The sequence below is a fragment of the Aegilops tauschii genome, chromosome 4 (genome assembly GCF_002575655.3).
Source record: "Aegilops tauschii subsp. strangulata cultivar AL8/78 chromosome 4, Aet v6.0, whole genome shotgun sequence".
Lineage (NCBI taxonomy): Eukaryota > Viridiplantae > Streptophyta > Magnoliopsida > Poales > Poaceae > Aegilops > Aegilops tauschii.
The window spans coordinates 159,009,688-159,031,038 of NC_053038.3; positions in this window are offsets into that span (position 1 = coordinate 159,009,688).

Consider the following 21,351-nt stretch of genomic DNA (forward strand, 5'->3'; position numbering starts at 1 on the left):
AATAAAAGTATCACCCGCGGCGGAATCTAAAATATTAGGAGATACAAAATTCAAACCCGCATAAATTTTTTGTAAGATCATCCAAAGATTTAACCCATGAGTTGGGCAATTCCTTAGCATCATTTTCATCCTTTCCCAGAATTGTGCAACATCCTCATGTTCAAGTTGCTTGAAATTCATGATCTGGGTTATAAGGGAAATAATTTTTGCGGGAGGAAAATACTTAGTGATAAAAGCATCTTTGCATTTGTTCCAAGAATCGATACTATTGTGAAGCAAAGAAGAGAACCAATTTTTTGCCGAATCACGCAAAGAAAACGGAAATAATTTCATCTTCACCACATCATTGTCCACATCTTTTTTCTTTTGCATATCGCATAATTCCATGGAGGTATTAAGATGGGACGCGGCATCCTCATTAGGAGTACCGGAAAATTGATCTTTCATAACAAGATTCAGCAAAGCAGTATTAATATCACAAGACTCTGCACTAGTGGCGGGAGGAGCAATCGGAGTGCCAGTAAAATCATTGTTGTTGGTATTTGAGAAATCACACAACTTGGTGTTCTCTTGAGTCATGATGACTACACAACAAGATTGCACTCAAAAATAGATCCGACAAGAAAAACGGCGAACGGAAAAAGAGGGGCGAATAAAACGGCAATTTTTTGTGAAGTGGGGGAGAGGAAAACGAGAGGCAAATGGCAAATAATGTAAATTGCAAGGAGATGAGATTTGTGATTAGGAACCTTGTATATGTTGAAGATCCTCCCCCGCAACGGTGCTAGAAATTCCTTTTGATGTCGCTTGAAGCTACGTCGGAATTTCTCCAAAGAGGAAGGGATGATGCAGCACAGCGGCGGTAGGTATTTCCATCAGATATGAAACCAAGGTTATCGAACCAGTAGGAGAACCAAGCAACACAACGTAAACAGCCACTGCACATAGATAACAAATCCTCATAACCCGACGTGTTAAAGGGGTTGTCAATCCCTTCCGGGTACAGCGCCTCAAGATAGGCAAACGGACGTGAGATAAAATTGTAGTAGATTGATAGATCGAACGCCAAATAAATTAAATAAGAATAAATTGCAGCAAGGTATTTTTGTAATTTTGGTTTAACAGATCTGAAAATAAATGCAAAGGAAAAGTAGATCGCAAAGGCAAATATATGAGAAAGAGACCCGGGGGCTGTAGGTTTCAGTAGTAGCTTCTCTCAAGAAAAATAGCAAACGGTGGGTGAACAAATTACTGTTGGGCAATTGATAGAACTTTAAATAATCATGATGATATCCAGGCAATGATAATTATATAGGCATCACATCCAATATTATTAGACCGACTCCTGCCTGCATCTACTACTATTACTCCCATCGACCGCTATCCAGCATGCATCTAGTGTATTAAGTTCATGGAGAAATGGGGTAATGCAATAAGAACGATGACATGATGTAGACAAGATCTATATATGTACAAATAGACCCCATCGTTTTATCCTTAGTAGCAACAATACATACGTGTCGTTTCCCCTTCTATCACTGGGATCAAGCACCGTAAGATCAAACCCACTACAAAGCACCTCTCCCCATTGCAAGATAAATAGATCAAGTTGGCCAAACAAAACCCAAATATCGGAGAATAAATATGAGGCTATAAGCAATCATGCATATAAGAGATCAAAGAAACTCAAATAACTTTCATGGATATAAAGATAGATCTGATCATAAACTCAAAGTTCATTAATCCCAACAAACACACCGCAAAAAGAGTTACGTCATATGGATCTCCAAGAGACCATTGTATTGAGAATTCAGCAAGACAGAGGAAGCCATCTAGCTACTAACTACGGACCCGAAGGTCTACAAGGAACTACTCACGTATCATCGGAGAGGCGCCAATGGAGGTGGTGAATCCCATCCAAGATGGTGTCTAGATTGGATCTGGTGGTTCTGGACACTGCGGCGGATGGATCAATATTTCGTCGATTCCCCTAGGGTTTTGGGAATATTTGGGTATTTATAGAGCAAAGAGGCGGTCCGGGGGGCACCCGAGGTGGGGCACAACCCACCAGGGCGTGCCTGGTCCTCCTGGCGTGCCCTGGTGGGTTGTGCTCTCCTTGGAGCACCCCCCCCCCCCAGGCGCAGCCAGGGCCAATTATGTTCCTTCTGGTCCAAAAAATCTCCGTGAAGTTTTGTTGTGTTTGGACTCCGTCTGATATTGATTTCCCGTGATGTAAAAAACATACAGAAAACAGCAACTGGCACTTGGCACTATTTCAATAGGTTAGTACCAAAAATGATATAAAAAGATTATAAAACATCCAAGATTGATAATATAACAGCATGGAACAATCCAAAATTATAGATATGTTGGAGACGTATCAATCATCCAGGTTCCGCTGTTGGTTATTGACCGGAGATGTGTCTCGGTCATGTCTACATAGTTCTGTGTTTTGGTGAGTTATGTGTTTTGGTGACCGAAGTTTTGGTGACCGAAGTTTTTTCGGAGTCCCAGATGAGATCACAGACATGACGAGGAGTCTCGGAATGGTCGACAGGTAAAGATTCATATATTGGAAGGTTGTATTCGGATATCGGAAAGGTTCCGAGTGATTCGGGTATTTTTCCGGAGTACCGAGGGGTTACCGGAACCCCCCGAGGGAATATTGGGCCTACATGGGCCATAGGGTAGAGGGGAGGTAGCCCACAAGGTGTGGCCGTGCCCCTCCGTATAGGGAGTCCGAATTGGACTAGGGAGGGCCCCGCCCCTTTCCTTCTCCTCTACCTCTCCCATTCCCCCCTCCGGAAAAAAGGAATGGGAGTCCAACTAGGATTGGGAGTCTTAGTTGGACTCCCCCCTTTGGCACGCCCCCCAGGCCGGCCGCCTCCTCTCCTCCTCCTTTATATATGGGGGTGGGGGCACCCCAAAACACAACAGTTGTTTCTTTGCCATGTGCGGTGCCCCCCTCCGCGGTTTACAACCTCGGTCATATTGTCGTAGTGCTTAGGCGAAGCCCTGCGCGGATCACATCACCAACACCGTCGCCACGCCATCGTGCTAATGGAACTCTCCCTCGACCCTCTACTGGATCAAGAGCTCGAGGGACATCATCATGCTAAACGTGTGCTGAACACGAAGGTGTCGTACGTTCGGTACTTGGGTCGGTTGGATCGTGAAGACGTTCGACTACATCAATCGCGTTACTAAGAACTTACTCTTTCGGTCTACGAGGGTACATGGACACACTCTCCCATCCTGTTGGAATGTTTCTCCTAGATAGATCTTGCGTGATCGTAGGAAATTTTTTGAATTACTACGTTCCCCAACACATGACGTGTTGTTCATCTAGTCTCTCATGCCAGACACTTTGCCAGGCGTTCTTGTCCTTCTTGCTCTCATCCTTCATCTTCATGTAGTAGGGGTCGATGATGGCCGAGGCGATGTCAACCAAGGAGTTCTGTTTGTTGTTGTCATTGCCCCAGACCTTGTAGTGGTCCTGGATGTTGACAAGATTCTGGCATTTCAAGCCCGAAACCTTGAGCACTTTTAGATGTTTGTGGTGTCCACCGTAGCGAAACTGTAGTCGGAGTTGTTGATAAACATGGAGAAATGCTCGCAAGGCCTTGTGGCCACGTGGTTGTGGTAGACGAGGATGTCATGTCGCACGCACAGCTAGGCGACGGCAACCTTCTGATCGTGACTGGCACGACCGATGGTATACTTGAGGTCGAAGCCGACCACTTGGTACTTGTCCTCGCAAAGGAACTGCTCCATAGTTTGGATGGAGCTCTCCACCGAGACCGGATTATCCGTGTACACCATCGTGAGGGCCTTCCCCCTCATGTGGGTGTCCACTACGTGATGCGTGGTGAACTGCCCGCCGTTGTCATCGTCGGCCGCTGGGACCGCCATTGGAGCCACGGGGAGCGCCATTGGAACCGTTGGTCATGGGTTTGCTTAATTGTTGTGTCATGTGGCGCAAGAGATGAAGGTAAATGGCCGAAGGAATAAATGGGGGCTGGGCGGCCTGGATTCTCGGCGCATTCGCATGGCAGTTTTTGCAGTAGGTAACTACATCTTCGCGCCGCGTCCGGCGCAACTGCATGCACACGAACGTGCTTGATCGTGCGCCGGCCCCAAACACTGGCAGCACGCATGGAGGGAAGAGGGAAGAGCGCCCGGAGGGACGCAAGAGCCGAGCGCGCGTGGCGGCGCGAGTAGAGCGTGCCGTGGCCGCCTCAACCGCAAGCAACCACACGCATAGAGCAGTTGAACACGCAGGAAATGGTCGCCTACAAGCCGGCCGATAGTTGCGTCGCTTCGTAGAGAGCGGCCGTGTGCTACTACCTCTGTCTTTGTCTATTAGTCCCCTTTATATTATGTGCCATACTTTGCCCTTAAATTTAACCAACAAAATGTTAATGCATGTTATAAAAATTATATAATTGGAAACTATGTTCAAATACGAATCCAACTATATAATCTTTGGCGCCATGGATTCGTATTTTATTAGTTAAATCCTACTTATAAACCAGGATGAGGGTATAGTAGGTAATTAAATCGCAAACATCTTTTTTGTTAACCGTATGTGTATGTGGCCTTTCGTCCTCCTCTCGCACGTCTTGTCACCCCACCCGCAGACGGCTTACAGCGCAAGCTTGTGCAGCGCGGGGGGGGGGGGGGCGTTCTTTTAGCCAAACGGTGGCTCAATGTGACGCCAATGAATCGTTGGTGAGCCCGTTCCCGCGCAAGCTCGCAGGTTCCCGCGTAAGCTTCCCACCCGACTAGGTGAAATCCCCAAAATCCCAATGCTTCCTGGCCTGCTATATAAACCCTCACGGCCGGCGAGTCCTGTGTCGCATTTTCCCCTCCCTCCCTGTAGCTTATCTCATCTGCTTCTCCCGCAATCGGGAATGGCACCAGTCCGTCGTCGTCGCTCAGCCACTCTGCTGTCATGAGAGGACAGCTCCAGCTGGGAGGCTACACCGTGGCGGCAGTGCAGTCCCCGGCATAGTGTAGTGTGTGTGGCGTCCCTGTTGGGTGTGCGCGGAACACCCATCACATGCTCTATCGCCGCTGGCCGTCAGCAGCTGTTGTCAGCCACCGTTGCTACCACACCACCGTCGAAAGCCAGGGCCATCGCCCGCTCCGCCACCGCGGCCTGAAGGCGGGAGGTGGCCATCGTGGCCGCCATCCCACTGCCGGCCATCGTGGCCATCACCCGCTCCGCCACCGCAGCCCGAAGGCGGGAGGTAGTGGTTGTGGCCGCCACCCCATCATCGGCCGTCGTGGCCGCCAGCCCACCCTCGACCGCCGGGATCATCACCCGCTCCGCCACCACCGGCCGAAGGCGGGAGGCGGAGGTGGAGGCCCGCACGTGCGTCAGCGACCTTGCATGCTACATTGAGTTCCCGTGGGAGGAGGAGGAGCGCCTCGTCGAGCATGCAAAGAGCCTTACCGCAGCCGTGGCCGCAGCACACGCCGACGCAGAGGCAAGGAATCAGTGTCGGTGCACAACAGGAGTGGTCCTATTTTGTACCCCTTTACTTGTGCACGGGTAGTTGGAGCCGCGCCTGCGGCCACACTTAGCGGGGCAGAGGAAGGAAGCAAAGCCACAAGACAACCAGAGCAACACCAAGCCAGAAAGCTGAGGGGCGAGGTGAAGCTCCCCCAGCAAGGTCCTTGCCGGGGCGGCCTTCGCGACCCCGGCAAGAACCTTGCCGGGGCAACTTTCCCAACACCAGCAGGGCTGCCACCCTTGAGCCTAAGAGTTCCAATGCCCTCAACCACATTGGAACCAAAGCTTGGGAGGCGCCTCCGTGGTGGCATGCAGATCTTTGTGAAGACTAAGAACATGCAAGACTAGAAGAGAATCAGAAGACGAAGATCCTCGGCAGGATCCTTGCCGAGGATACCCACGAGACCCCCCGGCAAGACCCTTGCCGGGGACGCCCACGACGCCGCGGCAAGACCCTTGTCGGGGCCCCGGCAAGACCCTTGCCGAAGACATCCGCGGGGCCACAGCCAGGCCCACATCTGCCAAGACTCCACCGTACTTCCCATGCAGGTGCCAGCCCACCAACTAGTCGAGTACCTGCGTGGCGACGTGCGGCCTCTAGGCCAACTCAGCAAGCACCTGCGTGGTGGCATGCAGATCTTCGTGAAGACTCCGCCACCGCACCAACTCAGCAGCCAGCCAGCCAGCGTGGCGCTACACGCCTCGTCAGCTCGGACGCGCATCGAAGCCAGGCGAGGCGGCGACAGCTGGGACAAGCTTCCTTGCCGTCCCCGATAAAGCAAGAAGGGCACGTTGGCAGCGCATTAAATACGTTTTTCCCACTGTGCCAGGAGATAGAGTCGACTACTGTACAACTTTCCACCTCCTGTGTGCCACTTTGGCAGCCCCTTTTGACTATAAAAGGAGGCCCGCGGCGTACTGAGGAAGGATTCAGACTTTTTGGACCACGCACGCTTTGTAGCTAGTCCAAGAACACCAAATAAACATAAACCAGTAGGAGTAGGGTATTACGCATCACTTGCGGCCCGAACCTGGATAATCCCCCTGCGTTGATCTCTTAATCCAGCTCTTTCCACAGCCCCGTGCCCGCCAACCGTAGCAAAAGGGATTCCTCATGATCCCGTAGGTGTCGTTTCCCCGACATCTTTGGCGTGCCAGGTAGGGGGTGCAAGCTGTGAAAATCCGCTTTGAAGGTTAGCACACCGACTTCATCATCACCATGGCCCCCAAGAAAAAGGGGATCACAGCGATCGGTTCGTCCGGGGCCGGCCCGTCCGCGCCAGCACGAGCAGGCGGCCGGGTGGCCACGGATGGGGACGGAGACGTGGCCCGCGAGCATCCACGACATTCTGGCGATCGGAGCCAGGCGAACGGCGTCGTCCGAATCCGAGACGACGAGCCACGTGCTGCTGGGTCCGGGGGCGGAGCCACGCTACCCACGGGCGGCGCGGCAGCCTCTATGGCACCCCAGCTGGCGCCAGCGCCGCACCCTTCCCAGGCCGCGCGCGATGAGAAACACCGTGATGCCAGATCCCCCGGGCACCGCCACAGAAAGAGCCATGTGCCCCACTCGCAGGACGAACCAGGCCGGCGTGCGCGCTCAGACGCCGGTGCAGGCTGCGTGCAACCGCGAGACCGCGACAGAGCCCCTTCTAACCCGGTTAGAAGTCGGAGCGCATCACGGTCTACGCAGATCTCACCGCCGCCTATGCCAGCAGAAGTGCTGGCGCGCGTGCAGCTGCTCCTCGACTTCCCCCTGCTGTGGAGAAGCTCGACGAGTGGAGAGCCACCATCCGAAGCCTTGTCATCTTCGCCAACAAAGATGAGCCGCTCCCAACGGGACCCTCGCACCGGCGTCCTGACGAGCCAGTGCATGCCGGCGGTGGGGGGACTAGAGACGCTGCGACCATGGTGCACTCCCCCCCCCCCCCGTCCGCAGCCGCGACAACAGCCACCGGCCCGTCGACCCAACATACGTGACAATGTTTCCACAGCGTCGTCCGACCCGCGAACCCGCCGCGACCAACATCAAGTCCTCCGGGAACGGGCCCAGGAAGACGCTCGAACTACCATCAAACGACGACGGGAGATGCGCCATCAGTCAGATCGGCGCGCGGGGCCTACTATGGACCAGCCGGAGCCGGGGGGGCCCGGCGACCTGCCTGACGAGGTGGGTTGTCCAGCCTTTACCCGAGAGCTGCGGCAGTTCCAGTGGCCCTCCCACCGCACGTTCAAGCCCGATGTTGGTGAGAAGTACAACTGCAAGACCCATCCGTCGGAGTTCCTCAGCATCTACACCATCGCGATGGAAGCTGCTGGAGCTCGCGACGACAAGGTGCTTGCCAATTACTTCCCGTTGGCACTCAAACCCAACGTCATGTCGTGGTTGATGCACTTGCCAATAGATTCCATTTCTTCTTGGTCGGATTTGTGCCATGAGTTTGTTGGCGCCTTCACTGGAGGCCACCAAGCTCATGGCCAGGCAAGCGATTTGCACATCATCCCCCAGAAAGAAGGTGAAAACCTGTGCAAGTACATACAGAGGTTCAGCCGGGTGCAGTACAACATCCCAGATGTTCATCCTGCCGCCCTTATCAGCACATTCCATCAGAATGTGCGCAGCCGTGTTAGCGAGAACGACACCTATGGGATCTCTGGGATCCCTCCTACGGTCGGCGGGTGCGGGGTCGCGAGAAGAGCAGGTTTAGGAGCTAGCATACGGATCGTTTACCCAGGTTCAGGCCGCGAGGATGCGTAAAACCCTAGTCCTGCTTTGGTGGATGTATTGAGTGTTCTTGAGCTCTCGAACTAGCTACGGTGGCTGCGTAGTCCTAAAAGGCTGAATCCTTTGGTCGCCTTGGGCCTCCTTTTATAGGCAAAAGGGGTCGCCACAGTGGCACACAGGAGGTGGAAAGGCGTACAGTGCGCGAGCTTATCGCTCGGCATTAGAGGACAAAGTGCATTAAATGTGCTACTTAGGTGCTTTATCGGGTACGGGAACGAGGCCCGTCCCGTCCGTCGCCGCTCCACCTCGCATCGACACGCGCCTGGGCTAGCGAAGCGTGTGGTGCCATGTAGGCTGACAGGTTGCTGAGCTGGCGCGGTGGTGGAGCCTTCACGAAGATCTGCATGCCACCACGCAGGTGCTTGCTGAGTCGGTGTAGAGGCCGCCCGTCGCCACGCAGGTGCCTGCCCAGCTGGTTGAGCTAGCAGCTGCTTGGGAACGGTGGTGGAGTCTTGGCTGGTGTGGGCCTGGCTGTGGCCCTGCTGATGCCGTCGGCAAGGGTCTTGCCGTGGCGCTGCGGTCGTCCCCGACAAGGCTCTTGCCGGGGGTCTTGTGTGTTTCCTCGGCTAGAATCCCGCCGAGGATCATCGTCTTCCGGTCCTCATCTGATCTCATGTATCTATGATCTTGACAAAGATCTGCATGCCATCACAGAGGTGCCTCCCGAGCCCTGGGTCCAATGTAGTTGTTGGTGACGTTTGGAACCCTTGGGCTCAAGGGTGGCTCGCTCTGCCGGCGTCGGGCGATTTACCCCAGCAAGCACCTTGCCGGGGCCGTGGAGGCCACCCCGGCAAGGGTCTTGCCGGGGGAGTCCACCATGCCCCCTTGCTCTTTTATGCTTCTGGTCTTGGCGTTGCTTTGTTTGCCTTGCGCTTTGGTTTCCCCCCGGCTTCCCTCCTCTGCCCTGCTAAGTGTGGCCGTGGTACGTGGCTCTGACTGCCCGTGCACAAGTAAAGGGGTCAAAAGGAGAGCCCCTAATTTTGTACACCGACAGGAGCCCCCGGGTCTAGGCCACACATAAGTACGACGCGTTGTTGGGCCAGGCCCAGAACGGTGCGCGGGCAGGTGGGGCGGATTTTTACCGCAGTAGCAGTTTCGTCCGCTGCGCTTCCCCACGACCCGTGTTGAACGCACGACGTGGAGGGTCGTGCGTGACGTGGGGATCATGCGTGGGGCGGTTCCCGCACGCATGCGTCACATCATGGTAAAGAGGCGGCTCACACCTTCCCCATAAAAAGAGGGAGGCGCAGAGGCGCGGCTCATTTACTGAGTGGACTCGGGTCGTGGTCTTCAAGGCATCCGCGCCCCACGATCACGGGGCGGGGAACGGTTGCCTCACCCGTCCCCTCGATCCTGCTTGCTCGCAACGTGTCCTCCATGCAGGTGGCAGGTGGTGGAGGCGGGAAACCGGGTTGTCGCTGATTGGGGCAGCGGGTCGGTCCTGATTCCCTGCGCCCCCGTTGGCCGGATTGGTCGAGCGGGGCGGCCGACCCCCGACCCCCGATGGCATCCTACATCCCTTCATCGTCTGTCTTCATTCACTTCGTCTCGTTTCCTCCATCTGCCATGGCGAGAGGAGGCGTCGGCCCTTCGATGGTGGCGGTGAGGGTTGCTGTTCGACAGCGCGTCCCTCCTCCCCAAGAGCTCATGGCGGCAAAGACGGCCACGAGAGGAAGGGGGAGGGGGCGAGGCCAAGGTCGTCGTGGCGCTCAGGGAAGAGGGGGACGGGGCGGCGCACCGGCCTCGCCTCCGCCAGCGATGCGTCTTCCAATGGAAGGCCATGTTGGGGACCAGCCTCGCGACTTATTCGTCAGGCTACGCCGGCCACCGCGTCGCCGCCTCCGTCTCCCTACCCCATTCACTCGGGAGATGGAGGTCGATCCCCCCTAGACCCTCAGGTTGCACATGAGGGGTTGCAGGAATGGCGGCACGCGGGTTGATATCGACTTCCCCGCTCCTCACGTCATGTACCTCTGTCGCGGATGGAAGACGTTTGCTATCATCCACAGCCTGACGGCGGGGCTCGTCCTCTACTTCAAGTTAATGGAGGACGGCCTGCTCTCCGTCAAGGTCTTTGGAGATCTTGGAACTCGTCTGAAGTGCTACGTGGAGAGCTCCTCCAACGATGAAGATTCTTCCTCGAGCGGGAGTGACGAGGAGGACAGCGACAGTAACGACGAGGGCGTCGAGCGGTGGGGCGCTGACCCCGACTCCGACTGACTGCGTCGCCCATCCCTCGGCCATGCGCCCTGCCGAGGGCCTTCCTCGTCAATCTCTCCATCGGCGCGTTCCCCATCGCCTCCTTGGGTGGCGGGCATAGGAGGAACGGAGAAGGCGAAGAAGGCGGGCGGCGGCCGTCAAGTCGGAGTACGCGGGCACCGACGCCTTCGTTGCGTATCATCGGGCCGCTGCCTCATCTTCCAGCTCTGGCACCGGGATGCTCTCTTGGTGCCTTCTGCTTCTCGCACCTCGCCTAGGTGCTCCTTTCTCCCTCCTGCTACCTTGTTCCATCTCCTCAGGAGAGGGACAAGAAAGGGATTACGGGCATCTTATCTTTGTTTTTAGTTTGTAAGCCTGCGGGCACTTGTTAGATTTTAAACTTCTAATCCCCTTGCTCATGTTTTTTATTCCGTACGAATTGTACCTGTATGGGACGTTTTTAATGAAAAAGGGTGCTTGCCGGGTTCTTTGTGCGTGAGCGAGGCCCATGCCAAGGAACAAATCCTTCTTATTTGTAAGATAAACATTGTCGCCCGGTAACAGGCCTTGCCGTCCTCCCACTTCAGTCGACCATTCTCACGCTCTTGGGGGAGGCAGAGGCGAAGTAGAGTTAGGCCCCTCGTTCATTTCCTTGCCACCACGACTACGACCAAGTTCCGACCCAGGGGATAGCTCTTGGGAATAGGAAAAGGGGAGCACGGTGGTTTAAGAATTTGAACGAGGCTTCACATGTCCCAGGTCCATACGGAAACGCATAACAGGGGATGAAAGATTTATCTGAATCCGCAGCCCCCGGCAACCTTGGCTTGTCGTGGTTGGATCCTTGTGTCTTCAGCCCCCGGCAGTCTTGGCTTGCCAGGGCCGGAGAGTCGGTTCGTTTTCTTTCTCCAAGTGGCTCAGCAGCTGTGTCCATGTGCCCTGCGAACCAAAGAGAACAGAAAGACGCATACTCGACCTCTAGGCTAGGGGTTAGTCACCGCTAAGCACTATCAACCCTACACGAGGGAGAGACTTAACCTAGCATGCATGCTATAACTTAGGGCGCCAGCGCTTCATTTATTTATGCTCAGGGTTTGCGCAGGCTTTGTACAGAGGGTTACATGCCTTGCCGGCAAGGCTTGTACAAAATGTAGTTTGCTGGGAGGCCCGGCAATCGCGCCTTGTGGGTAAAAACTTGCGAAGATGTTCGATGTTCCAGGAGTTGCTCACTGGGACAACATCTTCGGTCTCCAGGCAGACTGCGTCGGGCTTGGTGACTCGTATTACCCGATAAGGGCCTTCCCACTTTGGCGTCAACTTGTTGGAATTCTTGGCCGACTGAACGCGTCGAAGAACAAGGTCGCCTTCCTCAAAGCTTCGGGCATGAACCTTGCGGCTATGATAGCGGCGCAAGGCTTGCTGGTAGCGTGCTCCTCTCACAGCCGCCCGAAGACGATCTTCCTCAAGGAGCGTTGCATCAGCTTGCCGCGATTGCTCTTGCTCAAGCCCGTCATAAGCGAGCACTCGAGGTAACCCGTATATGAGTTCCGTGGGGAGAACTGCTTCTGCCCCATATACCAGGGCAATGGCTCGATTCGGCGTCGTTCTGATCGACCAAAGAACCGTCGGCAACTCATCAATCCAGCGCCTTCCACTCTTGTGTAGCTTGTCAAAAGTCTTTGTCCTCAGGCCTCGCAACACTTCAGCATTTGCCCTCTCCGCCTGGCTGTTGCTCCGCGGATGTGCCACGGAAGCGAAACAGACCTTGCTGCCGAGGTCTTGGATGTATTGCATGAAGGTGTGGCTTGTGAACTGCGTGCTGTTGTCGGTGATAACTCTATTTGGCACACCAAAACGGCACACTAATCCCTTGAAGAACTTGACGGCTGACTGCGCTATCACCTTCCTCACTGCTTCCACCTCCGGCCACTTTGTGAACTTGTCGATTGCAACGTACAAGTACTCAAAGCCCCTGACAGCATGGGGGAAGGGGCCCAATATGTCGAGCCCCCAGACCGAAAATGGCCAGGAGAGAGGGATTGTTTGAAGGGCTTGAGCTAGCTGATGAAGCTTCTTCGAATGGAACTGGCACGCTTCACACCTGGTTACTAGTGTCGTTGTGTCCTGGAGGGCGGTGGGCCAGAAGAAGCCTAGCCGGAACGCCTTGCCGGCAAGGGCCCTCGTCCCTATGTGGGAGCCACATATGCCTCCGTGTATCTCTGCCAACAGCTCCAGTCCTTCCTCTCGGGGGATCCACTTTAATTTCACACCGTTCGGTCTATTTCTGTACAGGACATCGTCGACGAACTAGTACGAGGCAGACTTCCTGCTCCTCAGGAAGTTCCACTGTGTGGAGGAAACGGACGGTACGCTGTGCCCATGCTGGAGCCTGGGGCTCTACGGCAAGGACCAAAGGCATCTCGTCTGCCATGGGGGTGGCCGTCTCTACGGCCAGGGCCTGGCGCCCTACCAGAGCCAGCTGCCCCTCGGCAGGCTCAGTACCCACGGCATTACCCCCGCCGGTGGCCCCAGGGGGCTCGGCGGGAAAGTACTTTCCGGGGCCTGACTTCCTTCGCTTGTTCTGCCCCATTGATGGTTCGAGAGATGGTTGAGTTAGCCGAAGCACAAAAGTACCTGGTTCCACAGGCAGTTTGAAGGCAGCGCGCTTCGACAGGTAATTGGCGATGTCGTTCTCCGTTCGGGGAACGTGCTTTGCTTGTATACCGTCAAAGCGCTCTTCCAGCTTCCTCACCTCATCTACATAGGCCTCCATCAACGGGCTCTGATAATCCTTGTTGACATGTCTGACGACAAGCTTCGAATCACCCCTGACGATGAGCTTCTTGACTCCGAGGTCTTCCGTGATCCTGAGACCGGCAAGCAGCCCCTCGTACTCAGCAGTGTTTTTTGTGGACATCTCCCTGGGAAAGTGCATCTGGATTACATACTTGAGGGGCTCTCCGGTGGGTGCGACAAGCAGCACACTGGCACCGGCGCCTTGCAGCGAGAAAGCCCCATCAAAGTACATGATCCAGTCGCGACTTGCTTCCTTGCTGGGGAGAGCGGTCTCCTAGATTTCTTCGTCGGGTGTTGAGGTCCACTCCGCAATGAACTCCACCGGGACTCTGTTCTGGATTGTCGAAGTACTTTCAAACTTTAGACCAAAGCTCGACAGCTCCAGGGCCCACTCCACAATCCTCCCGGTCGCGTCTGGATTATGCAATATCCATTGCAATGGGAGGCGGGTGACAACGGTGATCTCGTGGGCTTGGAAGTAATGACGCAGCTTCCTCGAGGCCATAAGGAGGCCGAAGAGCAATTTGTGCACACCAGAGTACCTTGACCTAGCCCCCTGCAAGAGGGAGCTGACAAAGTAGACCGGGTACTGCATCATCTTCTTCTTCTGCACCACTTCACTTGGCTACATGGGCCCCGCCCCGATGGCGTCAGACTCTGCCGGGGGCCTTGCCTTGCCGGCACCAGGCCCTGCCGGGGAAATTTCTGACTTGCCATCCGCCGGTCCTGCCATTGCCACTGCCTCTTTGTCGACCTCCCTCTGTGCCACTAGTGTGGCGCTGACCACTTGATTCGTTGCCGCTAGATACAGCAGCAATGGCTCTTGTGGTTTAGGCACAACTAGTATTGGTGTACAGGAGAGGTACCTCTTCAAATCCTGCAGCGCTGCTTCAGCCTCTGGGGTCCATTCCATTGGTCCCGCCTTTTTCAAGATCTTGAAAAAGGGGAGGGTGCGCTCGGCAGACTTGGAGATGAATCTGCTCATGGCGGCAACGTAGCCAGTGAACCGACGCACATCCCTGATCCGCTTGGGTGCCTCAATCTGCTTGATAGCCTTGATCTTGTCTAGGTTTGCCTCAATCCCACGCTGCGACACAAAGAACCCGAGAAGTTTGCCGGACGGAACGCCGAAGACACACTTCTCAGGGTTCAGCTTGCGGTTGATCTTGCTCAGGTTGGCAAACGTCTCTTCTATGTCTTGTACAAGAGTTGCCTTTTCCTTGGTTTTGACCACTATGTCATCCATATAAGCTTCTATATTTCTATGCAGCTGGGGCTCAAAACCTATTTGGACCGCCCTTGCGAATGTCGAGCCAGCACTCCTGAACCCGAAAGGCATCCGTAAAAAGCAATACGTGCCACATGGGGTGATGAATGCTGTCTTCTCTTCATCCTCTCTCGTCATGAAGATCTGGTGGTAGCCCGAGTAGGCGTCCAGGAATGATAACATGTCACATCCGGCCGTGGAGTCAACAATCTGGTCGATGCGTGGCAACGGGAAGGGGTCCTTGGGGCAATCCTTATTGATATCTGTGTATTTGATACACATCCGCCACTTCCCATTTGCCTTACGCACCACCACCGGATTGGCCAACCACATCGGATGGAGTACTCCTCTCACCAAGCCTGCCGCTTCCAATTTCCTGATCTCCTCTGGGATGAAATTTTGCCGTTCCAAAGCTTGCTTCCTGACCTTCTGCTTGACGGGTCGCGCATGGGGACAGACAGCAAGGTGGTGCTCAATCACTTCCCTAGAAACGCCGGGTATGTCGGATGCTTGCCATGCATACACATCGACATTCGCCCACAGGAAAGTGACGAGCGCTCTTTCCTATTTGCTGTCGAGGGTGGAGCTTATGGTGAAAGGCCCTCCCGTGCCATCCGCCTTGACGGGCACCCTCTTGGTCTCTGGTGGTGCAGCTCTGGATTTCCTGCTCCTGCCGGTGGAGCTCTCTGGCACGTCCTCGACGGTAGCACAACACTCTGAAGAGGTGCGCTTGCCGGAGTGGGTGCGAGAGGTCTTGCCGGTCTTCTTCTTCCCTCCCGGGGCTTCAGCGGCAGGAGCAAGTGCCTTGGCGGCAGCTGCTGCAACTGCTTACCGGTAGAGTTGGTTAGCGCAGGTCAGCGCGTTGTAGGCGTAGTGCGACGCAGCCATGAACTTGGCTAGTGCCGGGCGGCCGAGGATCCCATTGTAGGGCAAGGGGATCTCGTCTACATCGAAGACAATCCTCTCGGTCCTGTAGTTCAACTCGCATCCAAACATCACAGGCAACGTGACCTTCCCCTTCGGCTGGCTCCTTCCCGGATTGACCCCTTGAAACGTGCCCGTTTCCTCGAGGTCTTCATCAGGAATTTGTAGCCTTTTGATCACAACGGGTGAGATCAAGTTCAGACCAGCACCACCGTCAACCAGCATCTTGTTCACCTTGAGGTTGCATATCGTTGGTGAGACCAACAACGGCAAACACCCGACCGCAGTCGTGCGGTCAGGGTGGTCCTCGGCGTCGAAGATGAGGGGCGTGCTGGACCACTTCAATGGCTTCTGAGCGTCGAACGATGGTGCTGCTGCTGTAATCTCACGCGCCCACTGCTTGAGCTAGCGGTGAGAAGTGTGCAGCGAGGCGCCAGCGTCGACGCACATGGCCTCCGTAGCTTTCTGGAACTAATGCTCGCCGGACTCGTCGTCCTCGTCATGATCATCGTCTTCCTGCTTCTTGCCACGGCCCCGAGCGGGCCTCTCTTGCTGGTTATCCTTACCGCGGCGGCCTCCTTGCCCGCCACGCTTCCTGTCGGATCCTTCGGCGCCGTCTTGGACCTTCTCCTTGTCCCGCCTCTCATACTCGGCTTTTTGCTTTTCAGCAAGCAGCTCGACTTGTCGGCAGTTCTTGAGGTCGTGGCCTTTGGTGCGGTGGATCTTGCAGTACTGCTTGTCGGAGCGTCCTGGCTTGTCGGCCGCCGCCAAGGGCGGGCTAGCGGCGCACCCGGCAATCTCCTTGCCGGGGTCGTCTGCCTTGGCCTTCTTGGTGGCACTGGTGTTGTCGGATCCCTCGACGGCAAGTACAGTCTTGCCCTTGCGTTTCCTGTTCCGACGCCGGCCCTTCTTCGTCGGGGCGGCGGTGTCCTCATTAGTAGAGTCGATTTCCACGCCGGCGTCCTCGCCGGGGTACTTCCTTCCCTCTTCAGCACAGGCGCACCTGTCGGCCAGAACATAAAGTTTGGCCACGTCCTTAACCTTGTTCATCGCCAGCTCCTCACGCATCTTGCGATTGCGCATGTTCTGATGGAACGTGCTAATCACGGCGGCGGGATGAACGTCGGGGATGTTGTACTGCACCCGGCTGAACCTCTGTATGTACTTGCGCAGGGTTTCCACTTCCTTCTGGGGAATAATATGCAAATCACTGACCTGGCCATGAGCTTGGTGGCCTCCAGTGAAGGCACCAACGAACTCATGGCACAGATCCGACCAAGAAGAAATGGAATCCGTCGGCAAGTGCATCAACCAAGACATGACGTTGGGCTTCAGCGCCAACAAGAAGTAATTGGCAAGCACCTTGTCGTCGCGAGCTCCGACAGCTTGCATCGCGATGGTGTAAATGCTGAGGAACTCTGCCGGATGGGTCTTGCCGTTGTACTTCTCACCGACGTCGGGCTTGAACATGCGGTGGGACGGCCACTGGAACTGCTGCAGCTCACGGGTGAAGGCTGGGCAACCTACCTCGTAAGGTAGGCCGCCGGAGCACCCCGGTGCTGGGTGGTCCATAGCGGGTCCCGCCCGCTTATCCCACTGGTGGCGTGTATCGCGCCGGCGCTCGATGGTAGTTCTAGCATCTTCATGGGCTCGCTCCGGAAGAACTTGGCGTTGATCGCGGTGGGTCCGTGGGTCGGACGACGCTATGGAAATGTTATCACAAGCGTCGTCACGACGGACCGGCACCGATGGCGGCTGGCGCGGGGGTGGAGAGTGCACTGTGGCTGCAGCTCCCCCGGTCCTTCAACCGCTGGCATGTGGTGGCTCGACGGAGCGCCTGCCCGAGGGCCCCGCCAGTCGCGGATCATCTTTGTTGGAGATGGCGACGAGGCTCCGGCTGGTGGCTCTCCACTCGTCGAGCTTCTCCGCAGCAGGAGGGAAGTCGATGAGCAACTGCGCGCACGCCAAAGCTTCTGCTGGCGTGGGTGGTGGCGAAAGCTGCGTGGACCATGGCGCACTTCAACTTCTAACCATGTTAGAAGGAGCTCTATCACGGCCCAGTGGCTGCGTGCCATCTTCGCCATCACTTTGGCGGGCGTGCTGGCCTCCTTCGTCCCGCAGATGGTGCACAGGGCTCTTCCCATGGCGGTGTCCAGGGTCACCGGCGTGGTGACGCTGCTCGTCGCGCACACCATGGGAAGAGCGCACTGTGGGCGCCGGGGTGGGCGTCTTGGAGGTTGCCGTGCCACCCGTGGGTGGTACGGCGGCGACCCCAGAGGGCCCCGTGCCGCCTGCGGGGGGGCCAGCTCCATCTCTGGATTTTGCAGCGTGCGGCCCGTCGTCTTGCGCACGAACGACGCCGCTCGCCACGCTCTGACTGCCAGAGCGATGTTGGTGCTCACGGGCTGCGCCTCGGGTCCTGTCTGCGACCGGCCCGCTGCTCGCCCACACCGGTACGGGCCGTCCGTCTCTCGACGAACCGACCGCCGTGGCTGCCTTTTTCTTCGGAGCCATGGCGATGAAGGACATGTAGGCAAACTGCTGGACCAGATTCTCACAATTGCGCCCCCTACCTGGCGCTCCAAAGATGTCGGTGAGAACGACACCTATGGGATCACTGGGATCCCTCCTATGGTCGGCGGGCGCGGGGTCGTGAGAAGAGCAGGTTTAGGAGCTAGCACACGGATCGTTTACCCAGGTTCAGGCCGCGAGGATGCATAAAACCCTAGTCCTGCTTTGGTGGATGCATTGAGTGCTCTTGAGCTCTCGAACAAGCTACGGCGGCTGCGTAGTTCCAAAAAGCCGAATCCTTCTCCTGGTCGCCTCGGGCCTCCTTTTATAGGCAAAAGGGGTCGCCACAGTGGCACACAGGAGGTGGAAAGGCGTACAGTGCACGAGCTTATCGCTCGGCGTTACAGGACAAAGCGCATTAAATGCGCTACTTAGGTGTCCATTAGCGTTATCGGGGATGGGAACGAGGCCTGTCCCGTCCGTCGCCGCCCCGCCTCGCATCGACACGCACCTGGGCCAGCGAAGCTTGCGGTGCCATGTAGGCAGGTAAGCTGTCGAGGTGGCGCGGTGGTGGAGCCTTCACGAAGATCTGCATGCCACCACGCAGGTGATTGCTAAGTTAGTGTAGAGGCCGCCCGTCGCCACGCAGGTGCCTGCCCAGCTGGTTGAGCTAGCAGCTGCTTGGGAACGGCAGTGGATTCTTGGCTGGTGTGGGCTTGGCTGTGGCCCTGCTGATGCCCTCGGCAAGGGTCTTGCCGGGGGGGCGGCAAGGGTCTTGCCGTGGCGCTGTGGTCGTCCCCGGCAAGGCTCTTGCCGGGGGTCTTGTGTGTTTCCTCGGCTAGAATCCCACCGAGGATCGTCGTCTTCTGGTCCTCATCTGATATCATGTATCTATGATCTTGACAAAGATCTGCATGCCATCATAGAGGTGCCTCCCGAGCCCTGGGTCCAATGTAGTTGTTGGTGACGTTTGGAACCCTTGGGCTAAAGGGTGGCTCGCTCTGCCAGCATCAGGCGATTTGCCCCGGCAAGCGCCTTGCCGGGGCCGCGGAGGCCTCCCCGGCAAGGGTCTTGCCGGGGAGTCCACCTCGCCCCCTTGCTCTTTTATGCTTCTGATCTTGGCGTTGCTTTGTTTGCCTTGCGCTTTGGTTTCCCCCAGCTACCCTCCTCTCCCATGCTAAGTGTGGTCGTGGCACGTGGCTCTGACTGCCCGTGCACAAGTAAAGGGGTGAAAAGGAGAGCCCCTACTTTTGTACACCGACAAACCACAAGATGCGTGAAGAGTTGGCGATGAACAAGGTCAAGGATGTGGCCGAACTTTATGTTCTGGCTGATAGATGTGCTCGAGCTGAAGAGGGGAGGAAGTACCCCAGCGAGGACGCCGGTGCGGAAACCGACTCCACAGTCGAAGACACCGCCGCCCCGACAAAGAAGGTTCGGCGCCGCAACAGGAAGCGCAAGGGCAAGACTGTGCTTGCCGTTGAGGGATCCGGCGAGCTCGGCACCGCCAAAAAGGCCAAGGCTGACGACCCCGACAAGGAGGTTGCCGGGTGTGCCGCCTGCTTGGCCCTGGCGGCCACCGGCAAGCCCGGAGACTCCGACAAGCAGTACTGCAAGATCCATCGCACCAAGGGCCATGACCTCCACAACTGCATACAGGTTGAGCTGCTTGCAGAAAAGTAGAAGGTTGAATATGAAAGGTAGGACAAGGAGAAGGGTCAGGATGGTGCCGAGGGGTTCGGCAAGAAGCATGGCGGCCAAGGGGGTCACCGCGGCAAAGATAGCCAATAAGAGAGGCCCGGTCGGGGCCGCGACAAGAAAGAGGAAGATGATGATCACGACGAGGACGACGAGTCCGGCGAGCACGAGTTCCAGAAGGCTACAGAGGCCATGTGCGTTGACGGTGGCGCCTCGTTGCACACCTCACACCGCCAGCTGAAGCAGTGGGTGCGCGAGGTCACTGCGGCAGAGCCGTCGTTCGATGCCCAGAAGCCCCTGAAGTGGTACCGCACGCCCATCGTTTTTGACACCGAGGATCACCCTGATCGCACAACTGCGGTCGGGTGTTTGCCGTTGTTGGTTTCACCAACAATACGCAACCTCAAGGTGACCAAAGTGCTGGTTGACGGTGGGGCCTGTCTGAATTTGATCTCGCCCGTGTGATCAAGAAGCTGCAGATTCCTGATGGAGATCTCGAGGAGACGGGCACGTTCCAAGGGTCAACCCGGGAAGGAGTCAGCCGAAAGGTAAAATCACGCTGCCCATTACGTTCGGGGGCGAGCTGAACTACAGGATGGAGAAGATCGTTTTTTATGTTGCCGAGATCCCCCTGCCGTACAACGGCATCCTTGGCCGCCTAGCGCTGGCCAAGTTCATGGCAGCGTCGCACTATGCCTACAACACACTGAAGATGCCGGGGCTGCTGACCATCATCACCGTCCCCTCTGACAAGAAAGACGAGCTCATTTGCGCTGACCAACTCTACCGAGAGGCAGTTGCAGCAGCTGCAGCCAGGGCACTTGCTCCTGCCGCTGAAGCCCCGGGAAGGAAGAAAGCCGGCAAGACCTCTTGCACCCACTCCGGCAAGCGCACCTCTTCGGAGTGTTGTGCTCCCATTGAGGACATGCCAGAGAGCTCCACCGGCAAGAGCAAGAAGTCCAAGGCTGCACCACCAGAAACCAAGAAGGTGTCCGTCAAGGAGGACGACATAGGCGGGGCTTTCTCTATAAGCTCCACCCTCGACAGCAAATAGGAAAGCGCGCTCGTCGCCTTCCTGCGGGCGAATGTCGATGTATTTGTATGGCAAGCATCTGACATCCCCGGCGTTCCCAGGGAGGTGATTGAGCACCATCTTGCTGTCTGTCTGATATGTCTCCGTCGTATCTACTTTTCCAAACACTTTTGCCCTTGTTTTGGACTCTAACTTGCACGATTTGAATGGAACTAACCCGGACTGACGCTGTTTTCAGCAGAATTGCCAGGGTGTTATTTTTGTGCAGAAATAAAAGTTCTCGGAATGACCTGAAAATCAACGGAGATTATTTTTGGAATATATAAAAATACTGGCGAAAGAATCAAGGCCAGGGGGCCCACACCCTGTCCTCGAGGGTGGGGGCGCGCCTACCCCCCTGGGCGCGCCCCCTACCTCGTGGGCCCCCTGGAGCTCCACCGACCTCAACTCCAACTCTATATATTCACGTTCGGGAAAAAATCAGAGAGAAGGATTCATCGCGTTTTACGATACGGAGCCGCCGCCAAGCCCTAATCTCTCTCGGGAGGGCTGATCTGGAGTCCGTTCGGGGCTCTGGAGAGGGGAATCCGTCGCCATCGTCATCATCAACCATCCTCCAT